Below are 24,223 nucleotides of genomic sequence, written 5' to 3'. Positions count from 1 at the left end.
GCCTGCTCAGCTCTTACTCTCCACAGGGGGCGCTGGTGAGCTGGACACTGGACGGGTCAGAGGTCACCGAGGGGGTTCTGACCAGCGCAGAGAGCCAGCAGGACGGCCGCTACAGCCGCAGTAGCGTCCTGACCCTCAGCAAAGCACGCTGGGAAGAGGGAGAGCTGTACGTCTGCAGAGTAACACATGATGGAGCTCCTCATGAGGTCTCGTTCCACAAGAGCTCTGAGTGCTGATGTTTCTCTCCTGAAGATGAGCCGTATCTGAGTGTCCTGTGTCAGGCAGGATTCACATGAGTCTAGTGCTGCAGCTGTAGTGATTTACAACTCCATACTGAAACTGAGTGTGTGTGTGTGTGTGTGTGTGTGTGTGTGTGATCTTTCAATCTGCTGTGTTTGCTGCAACATTCAATAAAGCTTCTCAACAAGTTCACTTTGTGTCTGACAACATCATTCAACTAACAGATGAAGATGCAGGTGCTTTTCAGAAGGTTGATGTAGCAGTAAATGTCAAATAAAGCTCTTGGGGTTTGAACATGGTCTCTGGAGACAGAGCTGCTCTATTCTGAGAGGATCACAATCACTCCACCCTGACAATGCAAATGGGCTTTTCAGTCTCACTCTTTGATTGGTTACATGATCTGGACTGGAACACTTTCACTTCTGCTTTAGTGAAGCAGCGCAGACAAACTGATCATTCATAGGAGATTAAAAACTTTATTACATAAAAATATCATAAAAAGATCAAGATCAAGAATCAGCCGTTCTGACAGTAATTGTTACATAATCATTACATTTATAGGCGATGGTGTAAATATATATGAAAATGTTATGAAAATCATAACTCATACATGACCACAAATCAAGAATCAGCCATTGTGTAATATGTATAATTGTGTAAGAATGTAAAAGTTTCTGTGTCTCAAATGGAAAGCATCACGTCCAGACAGCAGAAGTGACTGAATGCAGTCTGTTCAGTTTGATTGACAGGATCATATATTACACCTAAAACATGATGATCATATTGAAACACTGACTCGTTCTCTTCATAAACACAAGAGTGATGTTGATTGTAATGATATAGTGTTATTAGTGTTTGGATCAGAGGTTTGACAGTTGATGCTGGAAGGCCAAGAGAGCATTACAATAGTCCAGTCTGGAGAGAACAAGAGTTGTGTAGCTCTGATAGGAAGGGCCTGATTCTCCTAATGTTGTATAAGGCAGATCTGCAAGACTGGGCCGTTCTAGAAATGTGCTCTGTGAAGTTTAACTGGTAACACTTTACAATACCAATAATTCATGCTTAACTAATGCACAGATAATCATGTGTATGACTCATGAAGAACTAAACCATTAATTAAAGGTCCCATTCTTCGTGATCCCATGTTTCAAACTTTAGTTAGTGTGTAATGTTGTTGTTAGAGTATAAATCTGTAAAATTATAAAGCTCAAAGTTCAATGCCAAGCGAGATATTTTATTTAACAGAAGTCCCCTTTCAAAGCCTACAGCGAACGGCCGGTTTGGACTACATCCCTCTACTTCCTGCTTTAATGACGTCACTAGAACAGTTTTTGGACTAACCTCCGCCCACAGGGATACACAAAAAAGGGGGCGTGGTCTTGTTGCGCTCCCACGGAGAAGAGGAAGCGTTGCGTTTGTAGAGTGTGTTTGTCGCGTTTGTAGAGTGTGTTTGTCGCGTTTGTAGAGTGTGTTTGTCGCGTTTGTAGAGTGTGTTTGTCGCCATGTCGTCGAGACGCTGTTATTTTCATCCCGGAGTCCAAGTCTACTCGATCCTCTTCATCAATGTTCTCCGGGTCTGATTCTTGAAGGTAATATTAAAGACATGTTTACAATAACACTGAGCGCATGCATCTCCACGTTATGGTAAGAGGCGTGACCTTTCCGGGCAACGTGCGCTAAGCTGCTGTCGAATCACAACACAGGAACCGGAACAATCAGTCAATCAGATCTCGTTACGTATTTCTGAAGGAGAGACTTCATAGAACAAGGAAGTCATCAGCCCGTTCTTAGGACAGTGAAAACAGCGGTATACAGATAAGTCAATTGTGTGAAAAACACGTGTTTTTTTACACGCGAAACATGAACACATGTTATATTGCACACTGTAAACACAATCAAAGCTTCAAAAACACACGAAAAACGGGACCTTTAAGGATTATTATATCAGCAACTAATAACGTTTCTAAATGATTAATAGATTAAGTAATATATTGAAGATGGTGAGTCTCTCTCTCTCTCTTATATGCGCCCTGTCCACTGATCTAAATAATTTGTTGTTACGAGTACAACGACTTATTTGTTCCCTCGTTTTAATAAATCGTGGACATGTTTAATTAATTCCATCCCTCATTTTGATTTAATGAATTACAACGTGGCCACAATATAGTAAAACGAGGGAACAAATTAGTAAAACGTGCAGAGGTATTATTAATTTGTGGCCACAAAACAATATTCACTTAAATATTCACCAATTCACAAAAATATAGGTCTTTAGCATTCACTATTTTATTAATAGTATCAAACTGTTTTTCTTACCTGTTTTTCTTACCTCGTACAGCTTTTTATTCCTTTTGCAAAGAAATTGCCGTTTTAGCTAACGTTTTGGGGTTTTAACTAGCTATACCACTGATCTTAAGCTACACGGAAGTCAGATAAGTGAATAACGAACACTGGACACTTAAAAATTAAATATTATATTTTAAACATGTATTTTAACAAGGAGTTAAGCTGCTTCTTCTTCATTCAAAAGGCAAATCACAAAATAAAGCACTTCTTCATTACTGCCACCAGCTGTTAGCCTAGACAGACTCTCTCCAAGCTCCTCTACCCAGTAGTCCAGGCAAAGTAACTCATTTTGGAGCCAATAATATAACTAATTGTAAAAGATTTTTTTTCGGCATAGATCATTTCTATGAGGTGTCCAGACCAACATACTAGAAGTTCTAAGAAATCCTAGATGAGGAAATATGTTAAATTCTCATGAATCCGAGATGTGTGCCAGTAAGGCCAGGCAACAATACACCCCAATGGGGCTATTTTTTTCCTTTACTCCTTTCAAAATGAAACTTTACACAATGTTAGTACCCATGAAAAGTAACAATTTTTGAATTACAAGTTTTTTTTGAAAATTAATTTGAATATGCAAATGAGCTATACACTAATTGAATATGCCCAAAATACACCCAAATAGGCTTAATTTTTTCCTTTACTCCTACCACAATAAAACTTTACATAGTAAAAGTATGTACAATTAGTCTGTCCTAAAACGCCACTTTGCCTGGACTACAGTATCAAAGCGATTTTTAATAAGCAGGAAAAATTTCCGACTTTAAACAAATACCCATTTAAATGCTTAGGGTGTTTGTGTTGTAAGAATGTACAGGGAGACTTTAGATTTAAAAACGGTGTCTCGCTAGGCAATGTTTTCTCAGTCAAATCATAACATTTCCTATTGATTCAACAGAAAGCGTGAGCTCACCAATATGGCGGCGCGGCGGCTTCACTGTTTATGACGTCATGAGCTATCCAGTCATTCTATATAGATCAGTGGTTATGTATTAATTCCTTAATAACATATTTTATTAACTAATATTGTAAATTAATGCATTAATTACCACAATGAATTTCCCTTTTTGCACTTTGAGTCCCCCGAATCTGCTGTTAAAAATAAATAATCCACCCGCCAACCTCCTGAACCTATATGATATTCTCTGATTTAGATATCTGCATCTGATCATCACATTTCAATTATTCAAATTCTCAGTGTTAAGCATGATAATATGATAACATATCACACTGAAGTAGGCTGATTTAAAATTAAGATTTATTTAAAATAAAAGTTCTTCTTTTGTCAAAATTACATTTCCAGCCTAAACAGAGACTTTACTCCCATCAAACTTAAATTGTCAATGTTTCATTACATCGCTGTTGGAAAACACTCTTATCAGAATATTTTTTTAGCTTTATAAAGGGCATTTCTTTCCCTAATTTTTACTCTCTATACTCTTTCCCTACTCTCAGGGAACTGAGGTTACGTTAGTAACCAAGTACGTTATTTCTTATTTTATTTTTTTGATATTGAAAGTTGTTTTAATCAGGGCATTTGTCCGGTTGGGCAAGTACAATTCTCTTTTTGGCACGTGTCCCGGACAAGCGTTAATGTCGAAATTCTACACAGATCAGTAAATTACCAAACAATCATAAAAGAAAGAAATATTATCTTACCGTCATCGTGAGGTGAAAATGAGGATCCACTCTGCCAGACTCTCGTGAAAGTGCTTATCTATAGCACGAAATTTATTTCTCGTACCATTTATTCGCCAAAAATAGTTTTTGCGTGCATATGATACGCACTTTATGGCGTGTAATACGCACATACTCCACACCCCTAATCCTACCCAAGGGGGTTGCAGTGCGTATCATTTACACGCAAAAAATATTTATAAATTCAACAGTCTGTAAATTCCTTCAGAAAACAGCGTGTGGCGCACTTGAGCGTCTTTTCAGACGCAAATCTAATTTGAATTACTTTCTAATGGGAGCAGCAGCGCAATACTTTGATTTAAAAATATATATATATATTATCTAATAAATTATGTTTCTATTATTTTAGTTTTAATGAAAAACCAGGGGACCCCCCTAGGTAATTTTTTTGGGCCTTATGGGGGGTCCCTTGATGCTTATGGGGGGTCCCGGACCCCCCCAGCCCCCCCTCAATTCGAACACTGGTTATAATCCTAAATTAGTCTGGGTTACATGATCAAATTAAAAGGACATCGTGCCTTCACTATAAATGAGCTGTGTGCTGCAATACAACACTTTCGCTTGCGTTTCGGGACAGCTGACGGATATCACTTGCCCACATCATTTTAAACCTTGCCAATTTGAACATCCAAGGGATTTAATATTATTTAATAGTACGTTGGAGCTGTTTTAGAGACGCTTTTGTTTGCTCTCATACCAGCAACGCACACACAAGCCGTCTGTAAAGAGCTTGCGCATTCAAAACTGAGTATGTTTTCCTCAAACGGTCAAATACACACACAATTATGTCAAAATGCCCGTCTTGTTGAGTATTCACATAAACGCAGTCGGTTATGTCTTATGTGAATGTAAATGGTGTAGTGTGCGTCATTGCATGTAGTGTATATCGGATCTGTGACAGCAGCCTAACACATGCTCCTTTCTGTCACTACATAATTTTTCTAACTTTAATTGTAAGGATTTTCCCGTTTAATGTATTAACAGTGAAGACTATCCAGTGTTTTTACATTTGATTACTTTTATTCTGTTAGACCTGCCTAAACTTAAGTGGAAATATTATGAGATAGAGACATCTTTGGTTCTAGTGTGTAAAACGCACGCTGTAACATTGTGTAATTTAAACGATATGATCATATGTATGTGCGTTGATCAGTGTTAGAAGAAAATAAATGTCTAAATCAGATCGTTTGAATGATGAACTCACCTGTCGATCTCTTAATGTCTTGTACAAGTCCGGATAGGCAAGTGACAGATGCTTGGCAAGGTTTAATGGTTCTGTATCAGTTTTATAAACAAAGTATTTCCAGATTTTACTTCTACTGCCCTGTGTATTAAATAGTTTTGGGCATGTTGAGTGAGATTCAACTGCCTTATACATTTTGTTCTATGTTGTCACATTTGCCGGGTTCGGGTCAGTTTGGGAAGCACACTTCAGAAAAGCAGCATAAGTACCGAAATGAGCAAAATCATGACATTGCACCGTTTCAAATAATATATATAAATACTGGTATTTTCCCAGTACCGGTACACAGAGCAACCCAATACTTCATTTATTTTTCTAGATTGCCTTTAACCCCTTTTAATCCTTTAAATGTTTCATTCCTTTAAATAAAAAGACCAATAGTCTAACCCAAAAACTGCATTATGAAAACTGCATTACTAGTGTTTCAGTTCTACCTGCAGACAATATGAAATAGTGATCCTCTGTTCTGACGTACGACCCAGAAGCGCTGCGCTGTTACACTCGTGAACTCACTCAGAGAAACACAGAAGAAAATGAAGAGTTGACTAAAGTTATTTTTGTTGTTTTTTGCGCACAAAAAGTATCGCTTCTCATCGCTTGATAAACTTAAGGTTGAGCCACTGTAGTCACTTGGACTATTTTAACGATGTCTTTACTAACTTTCTGGGCAGATGCAATTACCTTGAAGCCTATGAAGGAGTGATCCAGCTCTCAGATTTAATCAAAAATATCTTGATTTGTGTTCCGAAGATGAATGAAAGTCTTACGGGGTTGAACAACATGAGGGAGAGTGATTACTGACAGAATTTCCATTTTTGAGTGAACTAAAAGTGCTAAGCTGATTTTTTTTTTTTTTTGCCATTTAGTGACAAATGCGCATTTAACCCCATTGCATGAGTATTCTTATGCTTGGCTTGACTTGTTTGCATGTAAATGGTTGTAGGTCTACAGTATGTGGGTCACATCAATAAAAAAAAAAAAAAAAGGGTCGCTCTTAAAAAAGTTTGAAACCCACTGGTGTAATGACGTATGACGTGCTGAACGAGCTGTTCTTCCTGCTGAATAAAGTCTCATATAAATGAGTGTCCCGTCATCCTAAAATCCTCCTTTCACTGCGTCACCCAGGTGAAAAGGAAATATATTTAAATTATACTATACTAAGTGCATATTAAATGTATTATTGTGAAAGAACTTCAAGAATATTAAGTGTATTTCAAGTTATGCTTAAGATCAATTTTAAGCTATACACAATATATTTTAATATATTAAATTGTGCATTTAGTGCAATTTAAGTGTATTTCTGTACAGTTCATTTAAAATATACTTTCATATTTCTTAAACTACAGTTAGAATATATTTGAAGCTTCATTTTAATGTGCTTCAAGAACATTTCAATAGCATTTAAGTTCATTTAAAATACATTAGCATTACACTACTAGCTTATTATAAAGCTGTTTTTTTTTCAGTATTCAAAATGGTATATTAAAAGTGCAAAAATAATTAACATAAATGTTACACACTTTGAAATAAAAAACAGGTTAATATATTCTATATTGTTGTGTACATTGCAAAATACATATCTAGAGTACGTTAAACAAGAACAGCAGCATGTATAATCTTTTGAACAAAATACATGATTGTGAACAACATGGACAAATACATGAAATACATCATTATAATACATGAAAAAGATCAGTGAAATGCTATGGCAGAGCTATATTTATACATTTCTGTAGAACATTTCTGTTATACTTGTATTACCGAAATGTACACTATGAATATTACATCACTAAATAAATAAACATCACAAAAGTTACGGAAAAGCAATGTGCAGAAGTGAATAATGCATGATTTACAAACTCAGGCCTACAAACGGAGAAACAGAAGAGTTTGAATATGAGTTAGACTGAACATGAGATTAGAAGAAGCCCAACACAACTTACAGTGAGCAGAGTTCAGTCAGAAACTCACTGATATTAGCCTGACTTCGTCATACTCATATTCTAGGCAGAATGAGTCTGATACTGCTCCATAGGGCTGTGATTATGAGGCGTGTCTTAACCGAACCAGGAAAAAAAAACTCTGCACTCATTTGGATAGACCTACAACCAATCAGAGCAACGCAGTAAGTGACGTATGTTGAGCAAGGCATAGTTGTCAACAGAGCTCAACTGCACACACGCAGGAAGAAGTAGTAAAGTAATGAGTAAAGTAATAATAAAGCACTCCATGAGTGCGACCAAAGGAGAAAGCACAATGACCACAGGGTTTTCATTGCGTCCCATCTTCTTAGCGACCATCGGTGTCAGCTGATAAATTAAACCTTTGCCGAATCCCGTAGGAAGGACGGCAAACACATCTTTCCGATCGACAAATGCCTTGATTGTGGTTCTCTGTTCGTCTTTTAAAATTAATGCGCTGTCGATTTCTTTTATAACAGATGCGATAGCGAAATCTAAACATCTCAATTCTCCTGCTGCAGTCGTCTTTGTTGAAAACCAATTCAACCCAAGCGCTCTTTGGTGACGTGGGTGATTACGTAACCGCAGATCATCTGTCCATCATCGATTAAAGCCCGTCCTGGCAATTTGATTGGCTCGGCCTTCTGGGAGCCGAGCATAATTACTCCTCAACGGATCGAGTCCAGACCGAACTTCCCGACCAAAAAATGTTGTGGGCGGGGTTCAGGCTGGCACCCAGGCTACACTGATATAGTTATTTGCAGCAATAAAGCGACCTGTGAGTATTAGAGGGTATGTTGTATATGTTGTATATTGATAATTGTGGTTTATTTAAACCTAGGGTATTTCCTATGAACGTTTCTATTGCAGAGCAGTGCCAGTGTTTCTCACAGGATTTCTAGTAAAACTGTGGTGGGTGACCTCGGGTCCTCCAGGGGGTTCGGGGGCATGCCCTCCTCCGGAAGAAAATGTTGTGCATTATAATGTTAAAATTATCAATCTGGTGCACTTTGAGAGTTCAAAATGAAGAGCTCCAACCCATATTTATTGTGCAAACTGAACAAAGAAAAACTCAAACCGCTTTTAGTTATAGTCTGGATCTACTGAAGGGTTTTTTGGGGAACTAATTAATAGAAAACTACACAGTCGATCCTCAACAACACGACATAATGGACGGCACTTCGTGGAGGTGGAAAAAGGTTCTTTGTGACCCACAATATTTCTTGTAAAAAATAGTGAATAAATCTTGTGTTTGTGGTAAAAATGTGAACACACAATAGTGCTGCTCCTGCGACGCATACACACTGCAAATGGAGCAGCCTATGTGTGAAACAGGCGTAATCATATGAATCGTGTGGTTTCCTCCAAGTCCTCTAAAGAGACACGATCGCTCTATATAATCTAACGGTTTAAATGTTTACTTCTAGATCTAATCACACTCCAGTAACATACGCAGAGATGACGCACACACACACATCTGATAAACAGAAGCTCTGAGGTTCGAGCTCATTATCATAACAACCAATCACAGCCGTTCAACGGCTCTGGAACCAATCAGCTTTAGTCGTGTGTTACACGTGTTGTTTGAATTTAAACAAGTAAAAACTTTTTTAAGCATCTTTGGAAAATGTATTAATGATGCATTTCAAATAATATGATGTTGGAAACCATGTGGGAATTTCAGTAGTACAAACGTATAATGGACAACAGCCTTTTAGAAAGCCTTTTACAAGTACAAACAAGTAAAAGTGAACATCATATTAATTTTAAGTATGCACAATAAACGTCCACATTAACCCGATCACTTGTTTAGCGTTCATGTAAACACTATGTCACGGGGTGATGGACAAAGAGGAACAATAATTCCGGGAAATGTTTCCGGGTGGGAGCAGTTTTAGTGGGATACTAGCCGGTTTTAGCCGGTTCCGGGGTTTCCCCCATGTATTGCGTCCGGGCCATTCTGGCGTGAAGAGCGGTGTATACGGAGCGGGAAGGATTAACGCGGCGTGAAGGCGGAACTTTATTTTCAGCGTCTCAGGGAACTGGAAGATTGGATCTATGAAGTGAAAGCGATAAGGATTGAAGAGTGGCTGAGCATCCACATCATCTATGCAGCAGTTAAGTGCCTCTTTGGTATTCTTCTGTGAAGCCCTTTATCTTCAATATTTGTTTGGGTGTATCAGTCAGTAGACAGTGGCTCTAAATTAGTCAAGATATTGACTGAAATCTTTTTGTAGTATACTCCTCACAGCGTTGGATATTCAGATCTATCAATGGGAGAGGACGCCGGCCGGGACCGCGAGTGGGAGCCTTATTCACTGAGTTTGTTGTGGACTGCAGTGCTTAGTGTGAAGTGAACACGTGTGACTCTTTGAAGTGATTTACTGCATGCACAAGTGTGGGTGTATAATTCTGCTTCCACCCGTTGGCCCCAGTGGGCAGATCTGTGAGGCTCGAGCTGAAGAGAGCTCTCTAACCGTTGTTATCCAGTGTGTGTTGTATAGGAACTGCTGTAAAGACTTCTTGACCATCGTCTATCCTGTCTCTTACCATCGTCTGTCCCATTACCGGCCGCTGCCTGCTCTGAAGAGAAGCCGCTGGGTGAAGATCCTTTTACCACTGTCTGCACGATCACCTGCCCTGTTCGAAGAGGAACCGTTGTGTGCTCGACCCTTACTATCGCCTGTACGGATGCGTATCATTCACTGCCCTGGAGAGGAACCGCTGTGAGAATCCCTTGCCATTGTCTATGCAGGTATTGACCATCGGCTGTCCTGAAGAGGAATTACTATACCCACCAGCGACTGGTCCGGAGAGGAACTGCTAAGTGGAGATCTCGTAGCACTATCTGTCCGATCCCTTACCGTCGTCTGCTCCGAGGAAGACCTACTGAGGGACACTCCCCCCCCACTTACCCCCCTTTACCATCGCCTAAAAGACTACTTACCAGTTCTGTCCGAAGAGGAACGATTGAGTCGACCTCCCGTTCTGTCATCCGCTGGGTTGCGACTGTTGCACCAAGGGCTCCCACCGCTGCTGGACAGAGGAGAACAGAGTTAGAACTCTTCCACTACATGTTTTAGTAATGAGGATTTTATTTCAATAAAACTGAACTTTTATTACTTACCTTGTTGTCCGTCTGTGGTGTCTCTGGGTAAACTCCTCGAGGTGGTACATTCAATAGGGACGCGTTCCGGCCCATGACAACTACATTCAGATTCATCAATCGGAGTGAATTCAGTCCGAATGAAACACAAGTTGTTCATGTAAACGCATCTGCAGAGTTTCTGTCCAGCTCTTAACGCTGAATGTGCTCTTGGATGGTTAGATGCTTGATGGACTAATGTAGAAAATAAATAACTTAAGGTCATTAAAAATATATTCTGGGATGAATATAATCTAATCCTGCTTTTTTGTCATTACGGGAAATCATCTCTGTTACAAATTTGACTGGTAAATGATAAAGAATGATATTTAGACATGGTAATTTATGACCGGATGTAACTTTTGATACTTTGCGGTAAAAGTGTCTCTCCTATTGAATATCTCCCATCAGTGTGGCTGTCATGAAAAAATAGTGAAGACCACTGACTTACTGATCTATTATATACGTTCTATAAGCAATAACTTTCTAACTTTCCTTTCAGACAAAATCTGATTAGTATGTATATTATTTCCACGACTACTGATGAAAGAAACCACTGAGATCAATCCTGGAGTGAGAGAAAACACATTAAAAACAGCTGGTGTTTCTGCTTCACTCCGCATCGCTCTCATACTGTGATCTGAAACACTGACAATAAAACATCCCAGTGCCATAATCAATATCAGCTCTAACTCTTATTTCATATCAATTAATTCATTTTTAATTCTTTAGAAACTTTGAAGTAAACATTGATATTGTGTAGTTTGTGATCCTCCATCAGCAGCTGCAGTTTCTCTCAGCTGTATCAGTGCAGTCACTGTGACGTCTGACTGACAGAGGTTTTTGTACGACTCTTTATCACTGTGTGAACACCCATTTACTGTTGATCCAGTGTGCACTCTGACAGTAATAATCTCCTGTATCTTCAGTCTGGACTCCACTGATGGTCAGAGTAAAATCACTGCCAGATCCACTGCCACTGAATCTAGATGGAGTTCCAGTATTACGGGTTGATGTCACATATATGAGGGGTTTAGGAGCTTCTCCAGGTTTCTGTGAGTACCAGGACAGACAGGGTGGATTACAGCTTGTTAAAGGAGTGCTGGCGCTGCATCTCATCACAACATTCTCTCCTGATGAAACTGTATGAGCTACAGGAGTTTGAGTTACTGTGATCTGTCCACTGGAGCCTGGAAGAGAAATGCATAAAGACAATATAAAAACAATGTGTCATATTAGAAATAGAAATAGATGTTCAATATTTATAAAATATGAACCAACTTTATTTATGTAGTTATAAGCATGTCAGTGTCTTATTGTATACCTGATATACAGAGCAATATCCAGATGAAGATGTTGATTGTGTTCATTGCTGTAGTTTAGTCTTGTGTGATGATGAAGAGTGTGTTCTGTTCTGCTCTCAGTCATGAAGTGTTAAACTCACAGCACTATAAACACTCTCAGAGCACTGAAGCATGTGCTGACAATGCAAAGTGACTCTCTCTATTTAAATCATTATCCTGAAGACTGTAGATCAGTCACAAACACATTTCGGTTACACTTTACAATAAGGTTCATTAGTTAAAATTAGTTAATTACATTGGTTAGTAATTAACTTATTATTACATAATAATGAACTGCACTTATACAGCATTTATTAATCTTTGTTAATGTTAATTTCAACATTAATACTTTATTAAAATCTTAACAACATTGTTGAACAAACAATGAACAGCTGTAATTTTATTAACTAACGTTAACAAAGATGAACAAACACAGTAACAAATGTATTGACCATTATTTGTTCATGTTAGTTAATACAAACATACAATACATTGTAGAATTGAAAATTATCTTGACTGTTTTTCCACCCCTCTTCCTACCACAATGACCGTTTGGAGTTCCTAAAGGCACAGAGGGGCTGATAGTGATCTAGGCCTGTAGGCCAAGATGTGTGTACTTTGGGGGTCGATGAATTGTCACAGCTTTAGTATGGCGGGGGAAGTTGTAATTATCTGATTGGTCAGTTTGAATGTCTCACTTCTGGGTTTTAGTCACATGGTCAAGGAAAGGATAAAAGAAGATTGTAACTGTTGCTCTGGCTCTTTGATGCTCTGGCTCTCTTCTTCTCTGGGTCCCTTTCTTGGGGCTCTCTCTCTTTACCTCATCTTTCCTCTTACTCTCTCTCTCTCTCAGGTAACATTTTTCATATATGCTGGGTACAATTAATATAAGTTATCATCATCATCTCATACATCTATTTTGTAACTATTTTAAGTGTAACCATAACCATATTTTGTCATTAAACATTTTCAATTACAACTAATGTGCTAACTAGTTTTGATTTTGTATTGACTTTGAAGTGCTACATATTGCAATACAATATCGTCGCTCTCTATAGCTGTCACATTCACCATCTGTCTTCCTCATCTGTCTCTGCACTACACTCCCCAGAATCCTCCTTGGCATCATCACCTGCACCTGTTCCTCATCACCCTCATCATCATTATCACCATCACCTGTTGTCCTTGTCATTATCTGTGTATTTAAAACTCCCCTCACACTCCTTTTCTTTGCTGGTTATTGTTTGAGCATACCCTCACTGTTTCGTGTCTGTTTGGATTCTTGCTTGTTGGAATAAAGCCTTTACTATTTTGTATCTTCGCCTACCTTCATCTTCTTCATCCATCCGTTGACGTTACAATAGCAACGCTCTCCCACAAATATTAAGCTATTGTAACTGCGCTTATTTCCGTCGTTGGTATAAGTGGAAGTGGGTGGAATAGACAAGAAATGTACAGTTTTCTACCATCTTGCTAATAACGTTTCTTTAGTCATTCGGCGTTTCTTGCAGACTGAACAGCTGTAGGAATCCACCCTTACAGATGATGCCGAAACCCGGGATCCCTTGCAGTGAGTTTTCTGAAATTCACTTTGATCGGTCATCAGAATGAGGATATTTTTTTCACAGCTGATTTTGTGAATGGATTAAAGCTGATGGAATGGGTAAGTCTGTTTTCATTGTTTAATGGTATGATAGGAAAAGTCTCCATTTGCATGAATTGAATGAAACAGAATTTAGAAGGTGTTGAATAGCTTTAACAGTCCCATTACTGTATAATTTGTAAATATTGTGAATATTCAGATCTCCTCAGGGATGGAAGGGAAAAATTCTGATAATAGTGATGTATTGTTTGCTTTATGAAGCAAAGAAGTTGAGCCTTCTACCTTGTGTAAACTCAAGAAAGAGTACATTGGGATTAAATGTCCAGATGAGGAAATGCTCCAATGGTGGGACACAATTGGCAAACATCAAAATAAATCAAAACATGATGAAATAATTGAGGCTTTAAACTTCATAAGTTTTATACGGCTGCGTGAGTTAACAACGTGTCTATCTTCAAGTATAGATGCTAAATGTAAAGAAGTGCAATCTAAAAATGCAGAGGCACAAAAGTCTGAGGCAAAGATTCAAGATCTTCAAATACAGCTAGATAAATTACTAGCTGAGCAGTTAGCCCTGACTGAAAAGTGTAAAAATCACAAAGAGACCATTGCAGAACTCAAGGCTAAGCTAAATGCTAAATTGTCTCTCAAAATGCTAAACAGCGATGGGACTAAAAAGCATTTTTGCTTCTTAAGCCTGGTTTATACTCGATGCGTCCGCACGAGCGCGAAGGTGCGTGCGGCAAAAATGACGTCATTGCGGTGTGGGCGGTCGTGCGCGTTGGGTTCACAAGACCCAATTTCGCCTGGCGGTGTGCGCGACATTTTTTGTAACAACGCGCGCGGCGCCGCATCCGAAGATGAACGACTTCGAGCCGAATCTGGCCGAGCTCGAACTTCTCACCACACCGGCACCCAGTTTGCACGTCTAAATGAGTTGCTTACATTTAAAAAATGAGCATACAATAGCATAAAAATTATTTTTAATGAACATAAGGTCCATGTTTAATAAAAATGTTCACGAAACTTAATGAAATGTTTAGTGAAATTAGAAAATATGTAAGAGATCGTTAATTTAGTTATGTTTTATACACATTCTCATATCCATATATTTTGTTTTATTGTCACGAGTAATAATCTCAGGGTTTACTGGGTTTTACACGATTCTTTTTGTAGTGTGGTATTGGTAGTGGTGTACTAAAATAAACATTGTCACGTGTGTAGCTTTCTTCTTCTCACCTCTGATTCCTGATGGTTTAGAGGACAATTACTCGAGTCGCCCCCTGTCGTGTCAAAGAATAGTACACCGGCGAGCGCGTCAAGTATAAACGCCTCCTCCGTTTGGGGAGGTGCGCGCGCAGTCTGCGGAGACTCGTGCTGCGGAGCCAGACAAAAGTATAAACAAGGCTTTAGAGGAGTGACTTGCTCTGATGAATCTGAAACATTTAGTTCAGAAAAGGCATGTGCAACTGACCAAGAAAGTGTGTCTGTTTCAGTTCTTAAGGTGATGCAACACCGTAATAGCGCAGAGTCATGTACCAGAACGCATGGTGTACAAGCATTATAGAGACGCGAAAACCCTCAAACTCCAGGAGAACGTAGCAAACATCCCTATGGTGAAGAAAGCAGGTTTTGCAGTTCCTGTCAGAAAATAGGCCATACAGAGGAAAAATGCTGGTCTCTGGGAAGGGGCAGACCTCCACCTTATATTCAGAAAAATACAAAACCACTTTCTAAGGGCAAAAATCTGTGATCTGCACGTACAGGTAAAACTCTTAGTGAGTTAACTACATTGTTCATGCAAGGCCTCCAGCTTTTAACTTCACTTGCTAGTGGGTTAGCAGCCCAATAGCAACAAGTTTAATATCCAAATGGCAATGATCCTGTTTATTTCAAATGTGTAATTGTGCGTAACACATTGTGCTCAAAGAACACACTTTATAGTTGTTTGTGCTACAATGTGCACATAGGCTAATCGAGTTTATTCTTTAAAACACATGATTGCTTTACTGTAAGTGTTGTATGAAACACTTAGGTTAAAGGTTGTAGATGCTAAGAATCTAGGCCATGTATCTTGTGTAAACTGAATAATTGTACTGGAATTGCATAGCAATTTCAAGCTGCATGTGTGACTATGGTGAATTTGTTTGTCTCCTTAGTGGAAAACTCTGCTATTTTCCATATAACTGCAGTAAAACCATTTACAGGAGCAAAGAATCGCCATGTGGCTACAATGTTAATCACAATTTGCATTAACCATGAAAATGCTTTCCTCACAACAGGATTGAGTAACTCTGAACTTTGCACTTTCCTCATGCTCCTTAACAGAAACATTGGTGTTGAGAGATTTTGAGGCAGATCACGCCTCATACTCACACTCTCATGCTGGCTCTGTTACAACAACAGGACCAAATGTGCATCACAATTGTAAAACCTCCTCACCTGTGGTTGGGGGATGATGAATTTACACACAGCCACTGCTAAATCAGCCACATCATCTGATCTTCACACACAGTCAAATCTGCATCTATCTGATTCTGCCTCACAAAATATGATGCAATTTTAATTAAGTCTTTACATCTAGACTGAATTATAACTGTAAATTGTATCCAGTGACTGTTTGTTTTGTTTTTCTTTGGATTTACTTTATCACTTAAGTTATCATTTCTCACCAAGTTAAATTTTAAAATGTATGTTAGTATTTCTCATTTTTACCCAAGTACAAATATTTGTATTCTCATTAATGCATTTGAAACATTTCTGAAACTGATTTGATTTCTGCTTATTTGTATTTTGTCCATTTTACTTGCAACAATGTTTTTGGACATTAATTCAATTGAATCTATGTGTTTGGTTACACTGAACATTTTGCTGATATTCGAACAGACACTGCCATTTTAACATAGACCCCCCTGATCGAGTTCACAGCGAGTTGTACACATCCGCCATTGCTGCACTGACGAGAATGTCTCCCAAGCGTTGTAGGTGTTGTGTAGCTGGATGTATTAATCCACATAGCTCTATATATTTACTCCCGAAATCTGAGCCGCTGAAGACGAGGTGGAATTATTTTGTTTTTGAAGAAAATGCTCCCTCAACTCTACTAAAATTCGTTTATGTCTGCTCAATCATTTTACACTGGACAGCTTTTTGAACGAGGTTCAGTATAAAGCAGGTTTTGCAGAAAAGTTGCTCCTGAAGGATGTAGCAGTGCCAACTGTTCGTGATCCAGCTACACATAGAAGTAAGTATTACGCGTTTGTTTTCCAAATTGCCTTTGAATTTGTCAAGTTCATAATAACATGTTAGACTTATAAAGTTTGTGATAGCATGTGATCGCACCATGAGTCCAGCTATGTTGTTATTTTTTTATCACGCTGATAGTGGAATCTTTATTTGTAAAGGACAGCACATCAGCACAGAGCAGCCAGACCAGAGATGTTGCTTGCCAGACGGACGCAAAACCGCTGACCAAGTCTGTTGGTACTCAGTTATCAATGAAGACGTTTCATGTTCACTACAGGAGTTCAGGCATGTTAATAGTTATTTCAATGTGATTGCCAGAGGTGATGAGTGTGATGGGACCAGTAGTGAAAGAAATATTTGGAAGTCTTTGATCAAGAGTGCAGTTATACTGAATATTAGCACGCCTGTGATTCTACCATAGACATGAAGAGCAGCACGATTGTGAATGTGATATTACTTTATATAACAGTTCTATAAGCAAGAACTTTCGGTAACACTTTACAATAATAGTACATGAATAATCATGTACTAATACCTGAATTAATAATTACTTTACTATGAACTAATGATGAGTTAAGACATGTATTAATGAGGTACTAACCTTAATTACGACATGAGTATCATGAATTCCTACATGAATATACCATCTTAACTATGCGTTAGTACATGCTTGTTAATTAATGTATTAATTAACATTTCAAGGTAAAGTAAATCAAACATGCTCTAGATCAGAAGAAAGATGTACTAAAAGGGCACAATGTTAAATTGTTCATAAATTTAACACCATCAATTGTCACATACATCAGTGAATGACACAAGATGTCTTGAAATATTTATATTAAACCTACTCATTGAACACACATTCCGTTTTAAGTGATTCCACTGCTGCCTTCAAGTGTGAAATACCTACTACACTAGCATATTCATTAAACAGATGCAATTTTCAAAATTAAAATCAGTGTTAGCACAGATGATGGTTATTTTCTGGATTTGTTTACTGTCTTTATATCATAATGCAGTCGGATGTTAGTCTTGTTTGCTGGCTCTTCTTTGGGGCCACTATTGCCCCTTCAAAATTTGTCCACTTTTTTCCTACCGTTCAGTTCCTTCTACATCTAAATTCAGGCACAGCACCTCTGCTCTTCCACTTCTTTACAAACCACCGACAAGCACCAAATGATATCTGATTTAGAAGAGCTGAATATGTATAAAACATGTGTAATTGATACATTTTTGAAGATTTACTCTTGGAGGGCCAAGACAAGAAATTACATGATACATTAACAAATCATGAATTCATGTTACTTTCCAAGTAATTAATGATGAGTTAGTAATGATGTGCCCCCCCAAGTAAAGTCATGACATTATGATACATTAACAAGTCATGAATTAATGTTACTTTTACTTCATGGCGGGGCACATTATTACTAACTCATCATTAATTACTTGGAAAGTTTTTTTTTTTTTTTTTATTATCAACAAAATTTTTTACAAACATTTGTATATACATTGAAATACAATATAGATACATACTAGGGGGCTATTGCTAATTTACATGAAGATATTAAAGCATTTACAAATTTTCAATGTTTTAATTGCTTTTTGCTTCATAGAAAATCGGAGTGAATCAATATAAAGCTCAATTTCTTTCCTGAATGATATAAAACAAGGTTTTTTACAGGAGAATTTACATTTGTGAACATAAAATTTTGCCATTAAAAGAATAAAATTAATTATATAAACCTGACTGTGCTTGATTCTACTGTTCTCCCAAAGACCAAATAAAATATGTTTCCAAAACAACATAAATTGGTCATCAATGTTTCTTGTGATAAAATCACAGACATTTTGCCAAAATGGTCTTACAAATGGGCAGTGCCAAAATAAATGAACCACAGTTTCAGGGCAACTGTCACAAAAGGTGCAATTAACATCAATATCACTTTTAAATTTTATAAAGTAATGTTTTACAGGGTATATTCTATGTATCAATTTGAATGATACCTCCTTAACTTTGTTTGTAATTAAATATTGATTAGGTATAAGCCAAACCTTTTTCCACACAATATCTTCTGTAAAACGATTCCAATATGAGTAAATATAAGGCAAAGACACAGAATTTCTCTGAAATAACTCTCTTATAGATCTGTTCTTTGCGTTAAGGGAAAAACATATATTACCTACATAAGTACTTACTATAGTAGGTGGGGACATTTGTTGAGTATTAATTCTTTTTTGATGTCTAAACAGCATACAGATTTCAGGAGAAATTGCACCAAAAACTTTTGCATATTCCCCTGGTGTTACAGGAATCTTATAATGCGCCAAAAACTCATTATAAGTGAAAAGAAAACCATCTGAATTAAATAACTGATCCACCAACATGATGCCATTATCAAACCAATGTTTCAAAAATAACGATTTGCGCTTATATAATATATCCCTATTGTTCCATATATAATACTTATGTGGTGAAAAATTATGCTTGAAAATCAATGACCATGATAAAAAGGCCTGGCGATGAAATTCCGAAAGTTTCACTGGTACTTTATCAATATTATAATTACAACTAAGAAGAAAATGTATATTACCAAGGTTAGAAAGAATATGGGAGGGTATAAAGTTCCAGATTGAGTAAGGATTTCTGACAATCTGACGAAGCCAATTAACTTTAAATGTATTATTTAACATTTCAAAATCCAAAACATTTAGGCCACCATTTTCATATGAATTAATTATAATTGTTTTCTTTATGTAATGTATTTTGTTTTTCCATATAAAGTCAAACAGTATTTTATCTATTTCTTTGCATATTTTTTTATTAAGATGCAAAGCCATTGCTGCATAAGTCAGTCTAGAAATTCCCTCTGCCTTTGCAAGTAAAACTCTGCCCCTTAAAGAAAGATCTCTCATAAGCCAGTGATTTAATTTCCTTTTAGTTTTTTCAACAATAGGATTAAAATTTAATAAACACCTTCTGTGCTGATCTTTAGTAATGCTTATTCCCAAATACTGAACCTCAGTTTTTAAGGGAATACCATTATAAGATGCTTCAGAACATTCCTTGATGGCCATAAGCTCACATTTAGCCAAATTTAAGTATACACCAGATGCCCTTGAAAATTCGCAGATTAATTCAGTAGCCACTGAAATCTGGTCTTCGTTTTGAATGAAGAGCGTAGTGTCATCTGCTAATTGGGTTATTTTGATCTCTCTATCAAAGATAGTGATGCCTTTCATTGGACTTGATTTAATATGAGAAGAGAGAAGCTGACTCACTAATAGAAAGAGGTTTGGAGAGACAGGGCACCCTTGCCTAATTCCTCTAGTAATATCGAATCTAGGGGAAGTACCATTTAATAATTTAATAGAACAGTTGCCTCTTTTATAAAGGGTTTTAATTGCTGCAGAAAAAAAAATACCAAAATCAAATTTCTTAAGCGTGTCAAAGATGAACTGATGCTCAACCGAGTCGAATGCTTTATAAAAATCTAAAAATAATATAAACCCATTATCATTAATCAATTCTGAATAGTCCAGGACATCCAACACTAATCTTATATTATTCGTTATATGTCGATTTTTCATGAATCCTGATTGTGATTCATCAATTACGGAATCCAAAACTTTTTTCAATCTTCTAGCTAAAATTAGGGCCAGCAGTTTATAATCATTGTTTAATAAACAGATAGGGCGCCAATTATCAATATATAGCTTGTCTTTTTTTGGTTTGGGGAGCAATGTAATTAAACCTTGTGTTAGAGTTGGTGGAAGATACTGTCTCTCAATGCTTTCAGCAAATACTTCTACAAGAAAAGGAGCCAATTCTTTGGAAAATAATTTATATAATTCAGATGTCAAACCATCAGTACCTGGTGATTTGGAATTTTTCAGATGACTAATTGCTTCAGACAATTCAGATATTGTAATAGGTTTATCACAAGAGTCCTTTTCAGGTTTACCAATGGGTTTAATTTGCAACGAATTCAAGAAGGCATCAGCACTCACCTGAGAGTAACTAGAGGTATACAAATTCTTATAGAATTCACTACAGTACTGAGAAATTACTGTATGATCATCCGTTGTAACCCCATTAATGTTTAACTTATTAATGGTGTTATTAACAAAATTCCGCCTTTCTAAATTGAAAAAATAATGTGAGTTTTGTTCCCCTTCCTCAAGCCACTTTCTTTTAGAACGAATAAAGGCACCCTCTACTTTTTTCTTATACATGTCATCTAATTTACTTGTTAAGTCGACCAATTCTAATTTTTCGCCCTCTAGAAGAGAATCTGGATGTTTCTGAGACAAATTTGTTATTCTCGTTATTATTTTAGTTTCTTCAGATCTTTTACTTTTGGCCATCAATGAACCATATTTTCTCATATATTTGCCAATTTCAAATTTTAGAAGTTCCCAATTTGTACTGAAGGCATTTTCCATCTTGGCTTTAGACCAATGACTAGAAATCAAATCTTTAAATTTCTTTTGGACCTCCTTATGCAGCAGAAGGGAATTATTGAGTTTCCAATATGAAGAATTTATATTAGGCCTATGTGTTTTATGAAACAGCTTCACATTTACTTGGAAAGTAACATGAATTCATGACTTGTTAATGTATCATAATGTCATGACTTTACTTGGGGGGGCACATCATTACTAACTCATCATTAATTACTTGGAAAGTAACATGAATTCATGATTTGTTAATGTATCATAATGTCATGACTTTACTTGGGGGGGCACATCATTACTAACTCATCATTAATTACTTGGAAAATCCAAGAGTAAATCTTCAAAAATGTATCAATTACACATGTTTTATACATATTCAGCTCTTCTAAATCAGATATCATTTGGTGCTTGTCGGTGGTTTGTAAAGAAGTGGAAGAGCAGAGGTGCTGTGCCTGAATTTAGATGGAGAAGGAACTGAACGGTAGGAAAAAAGTGGACAAATTTTGAAGGGGCAATAGTGGCCCCAAAGAAGAGCCAGCAAACAAGACTAACATCCGACTGCATTATGATATAAAGACAGTAAACAAATCCAGAAAATAACCATCATCTGTGCTAACACTGATTTTAATTTTGAAAATTGCATCTGTTTAATGAATATGCTAGTGTAGTAGGTATTTCACACTTGAAGGCAGCAGTGGAATCACTTAAAACGGAATGTGTGTTCAATGAGTAGGTTTAATATAAATATTTCAAGACATCTTGTGTCATTCACTGATGTATGTGACAATTGATGGTGTTAAATTTATGAACAATTTAACATTGTGCCCTTTTAGTACATCTTTCTTCTGATCTAGAGCATGTTTGATTTACTTTACCTCGAAATGTTAATTAATACATTAATTAACAAGCATGTACTAACGCGTAGTTAAGATGGTATTGTCACATGTCTGTCCTGTCTTGTTCTGCACTTGGGTGTCTGTTATGTTGAGCCATGTGCTTGTGTTATTGTTAGCCCCGCCCTACTTGTTATCTGATTATTGTTTGAGTTCTCCCACCTGTTCCCCCTGATTAGTTTCCCTTTATTAGTTCCCTCTTGTTTGCAGTCTGTGTGGATCGTTGTCTCTGTTTCCCCCATGTTATGTTCTGGAGTTTTGGCCTGTCTTGTTTTCCCCCACGAGGGAGTTCTTGTTTATGTTCTGTTCTTGTTTATGTTCTGTTCTTGTTTATTATTTTAAATAAATTCCTTACCTGCAATTGAATCCTCGCTTCCCTTTGACTACCCATGACAGAACGATCCACCACCATGAGGATTCAGCAGAAGGATTCCTGCCCTCACCTTAAGCGCATCATGAGAATCAGCAACTTGGTTTCTCTCCGACAGCAGGGGACCAGGATGAAGGATTTCGCCCTGAGGTTCAGCGCGGCAGCAGAGGGACTCGGGCTTGGGGATATAGTCCTTAAGGACTTATTTAATGTTTGTTTGGATGATCCCTTGCCTCGGTGGGAGATGAAGGGGCTGGAAATTTTAGACTTTCCGGGTTTCACTAAGTATCTCCACCATCGTGCTCGGTGGGATACATCGGACCCGCCTGCATCGCCGCTGCCCAGCCCAGAGAATGCATCGCCGCTGCCCAGCCCAGAGAATGCATCGCCGCTGCCCAGCCCAGAGAATGCATCGCCGCTGCCCAGCCCAGAGAATGCATCGCCGCTGCCCAGCCCAGAGAATGCATCGCCGCTGCCCAGCCCAGAGAATGCATCGCCGCTGCCCAGCCCAGAGAATGCATCGCCGCTGCCCAGCCCAGAGAATGCATCGCCGCTGCCCAGCCCAGAGCTCCATCCACCATTAACTCCGTCCAGACCTGAACCTGCACCTCACCATCGAAGACGGCGGAGGAGGAGGAAGACCTCCGGCCTCCCCAATGTCCCGGAGGATTCCGTTGCGGAGGAGCCAGAGACTGTTCACGTCACGTCTGCCCAGCCAGAGACTGTTCACGTTACGTCTGCCCAGCCAGAGACTGTTCACGTCACGTCTGCCCAGCCAGAGACTGTTCACGTCACGTCTGCCCAGCCAGAGACGGTTCACGTCACGTCTGCCCAGCCAGAGACTGTTCACGTCACGTCTGCCCAGCCAGAGACTGTTCACGTCACGTCTGCCCAGCCAGAGACGGTTCACGTCACGTCTGCCCAGCCAGAGACTGTTCACGTCACGTCTGCCCAGCCAGAGACTGTTCACGTCACGTCTGCCCAGTCAGAGACTGTTCATGTCAAGTCTGCCGAGCCGGTGTCTTCGGACAGGATGGCCGCCGCCGAGGGTGTTCCCATCACATCTGCTGAGCCTGTGTCTTCGGACAAGATGGCCACCGCTGAACCTGTTCACGTTACGCCTGTCGAGCCTGTGTCTTCGGACAAGATGGCCGCCGCCGAGAGTGTTCCCGTCACGTCTGCCAAGCCTGTGTCTTCGGACAAGATGGCCACCACTGAACCTGTTCACGTTACGCCTGTTGAGCCTGTGTCTTCGGACAAGATGGTCGCCGCCGAGAGTGTTCCCGTCACGTCTGCTGAGCCTGTGTCTTCGGACAAGATGGCCACCACTGAACCTGTTCACGTTACGCCTGTCAAGCCTGTGTCTTCGGACAAGAAGGTCACTACCAAGACTGGGTCTTCGGACAAGATGGCCGCCGTCGAGCCTGTGTCTGGGCCGGTGGTGTCTGTTCCTGAGCCTGAGCCCTCAGTGACCGCGACACTGGCCATTATAGCCACAGCCATGTGGTGTGTGTGGGCTACACACACGCTTGAGCCGGTGGCGTCTGTTCCGGAGCCGGTGGTGTCTGTTCCTGAGCCGGTGGTGTCTGTTCCTGAGCCGGTGATGTCTGTTCCTATTCCAGAGCCAGTGTATGTCCCTGAGCCGGAGCCCGTGTCTGTCCCTGAGTCGGAGCCCGTGTC

At 38.8% G+C, this 24,223-nt stretch overlaps 1 gene segment (V, D, J or C); it reads right to left on the bottom strand.

The window, feature by feature from the left end:
- Positions 1 to 11,385: 11,385 nt before the first annotated feature.
- LOC311071468 (immunoglobulin kappa variable 4-1-like) lies at positions 11,386 to 12,059 on the bottom strand. The segment is given in 2 exons: positions 11,958 to 12,059; positions 11,386 to 11,823 (listed from the first exon to the last, which is right to left on the bottom strand).
- Positions 12,060 to 24,223: the final 12,164 nt, after the last annotated feature.

Source organism: Abramis brama (assembly GCF_963993115.1).
Source record: "Abramis brama genome assembly, chromosome: 20".
NCBI lineage: Eukaryota > Metazoa > Chordata > Actinopteri > Cypriniformes > Leuciscidae > Abramis > Abramis brama.
Note: the sequence above shows the minus strand (reverse complement) of the source record. Positions and strands in the feature narration are given on the sequence as shown.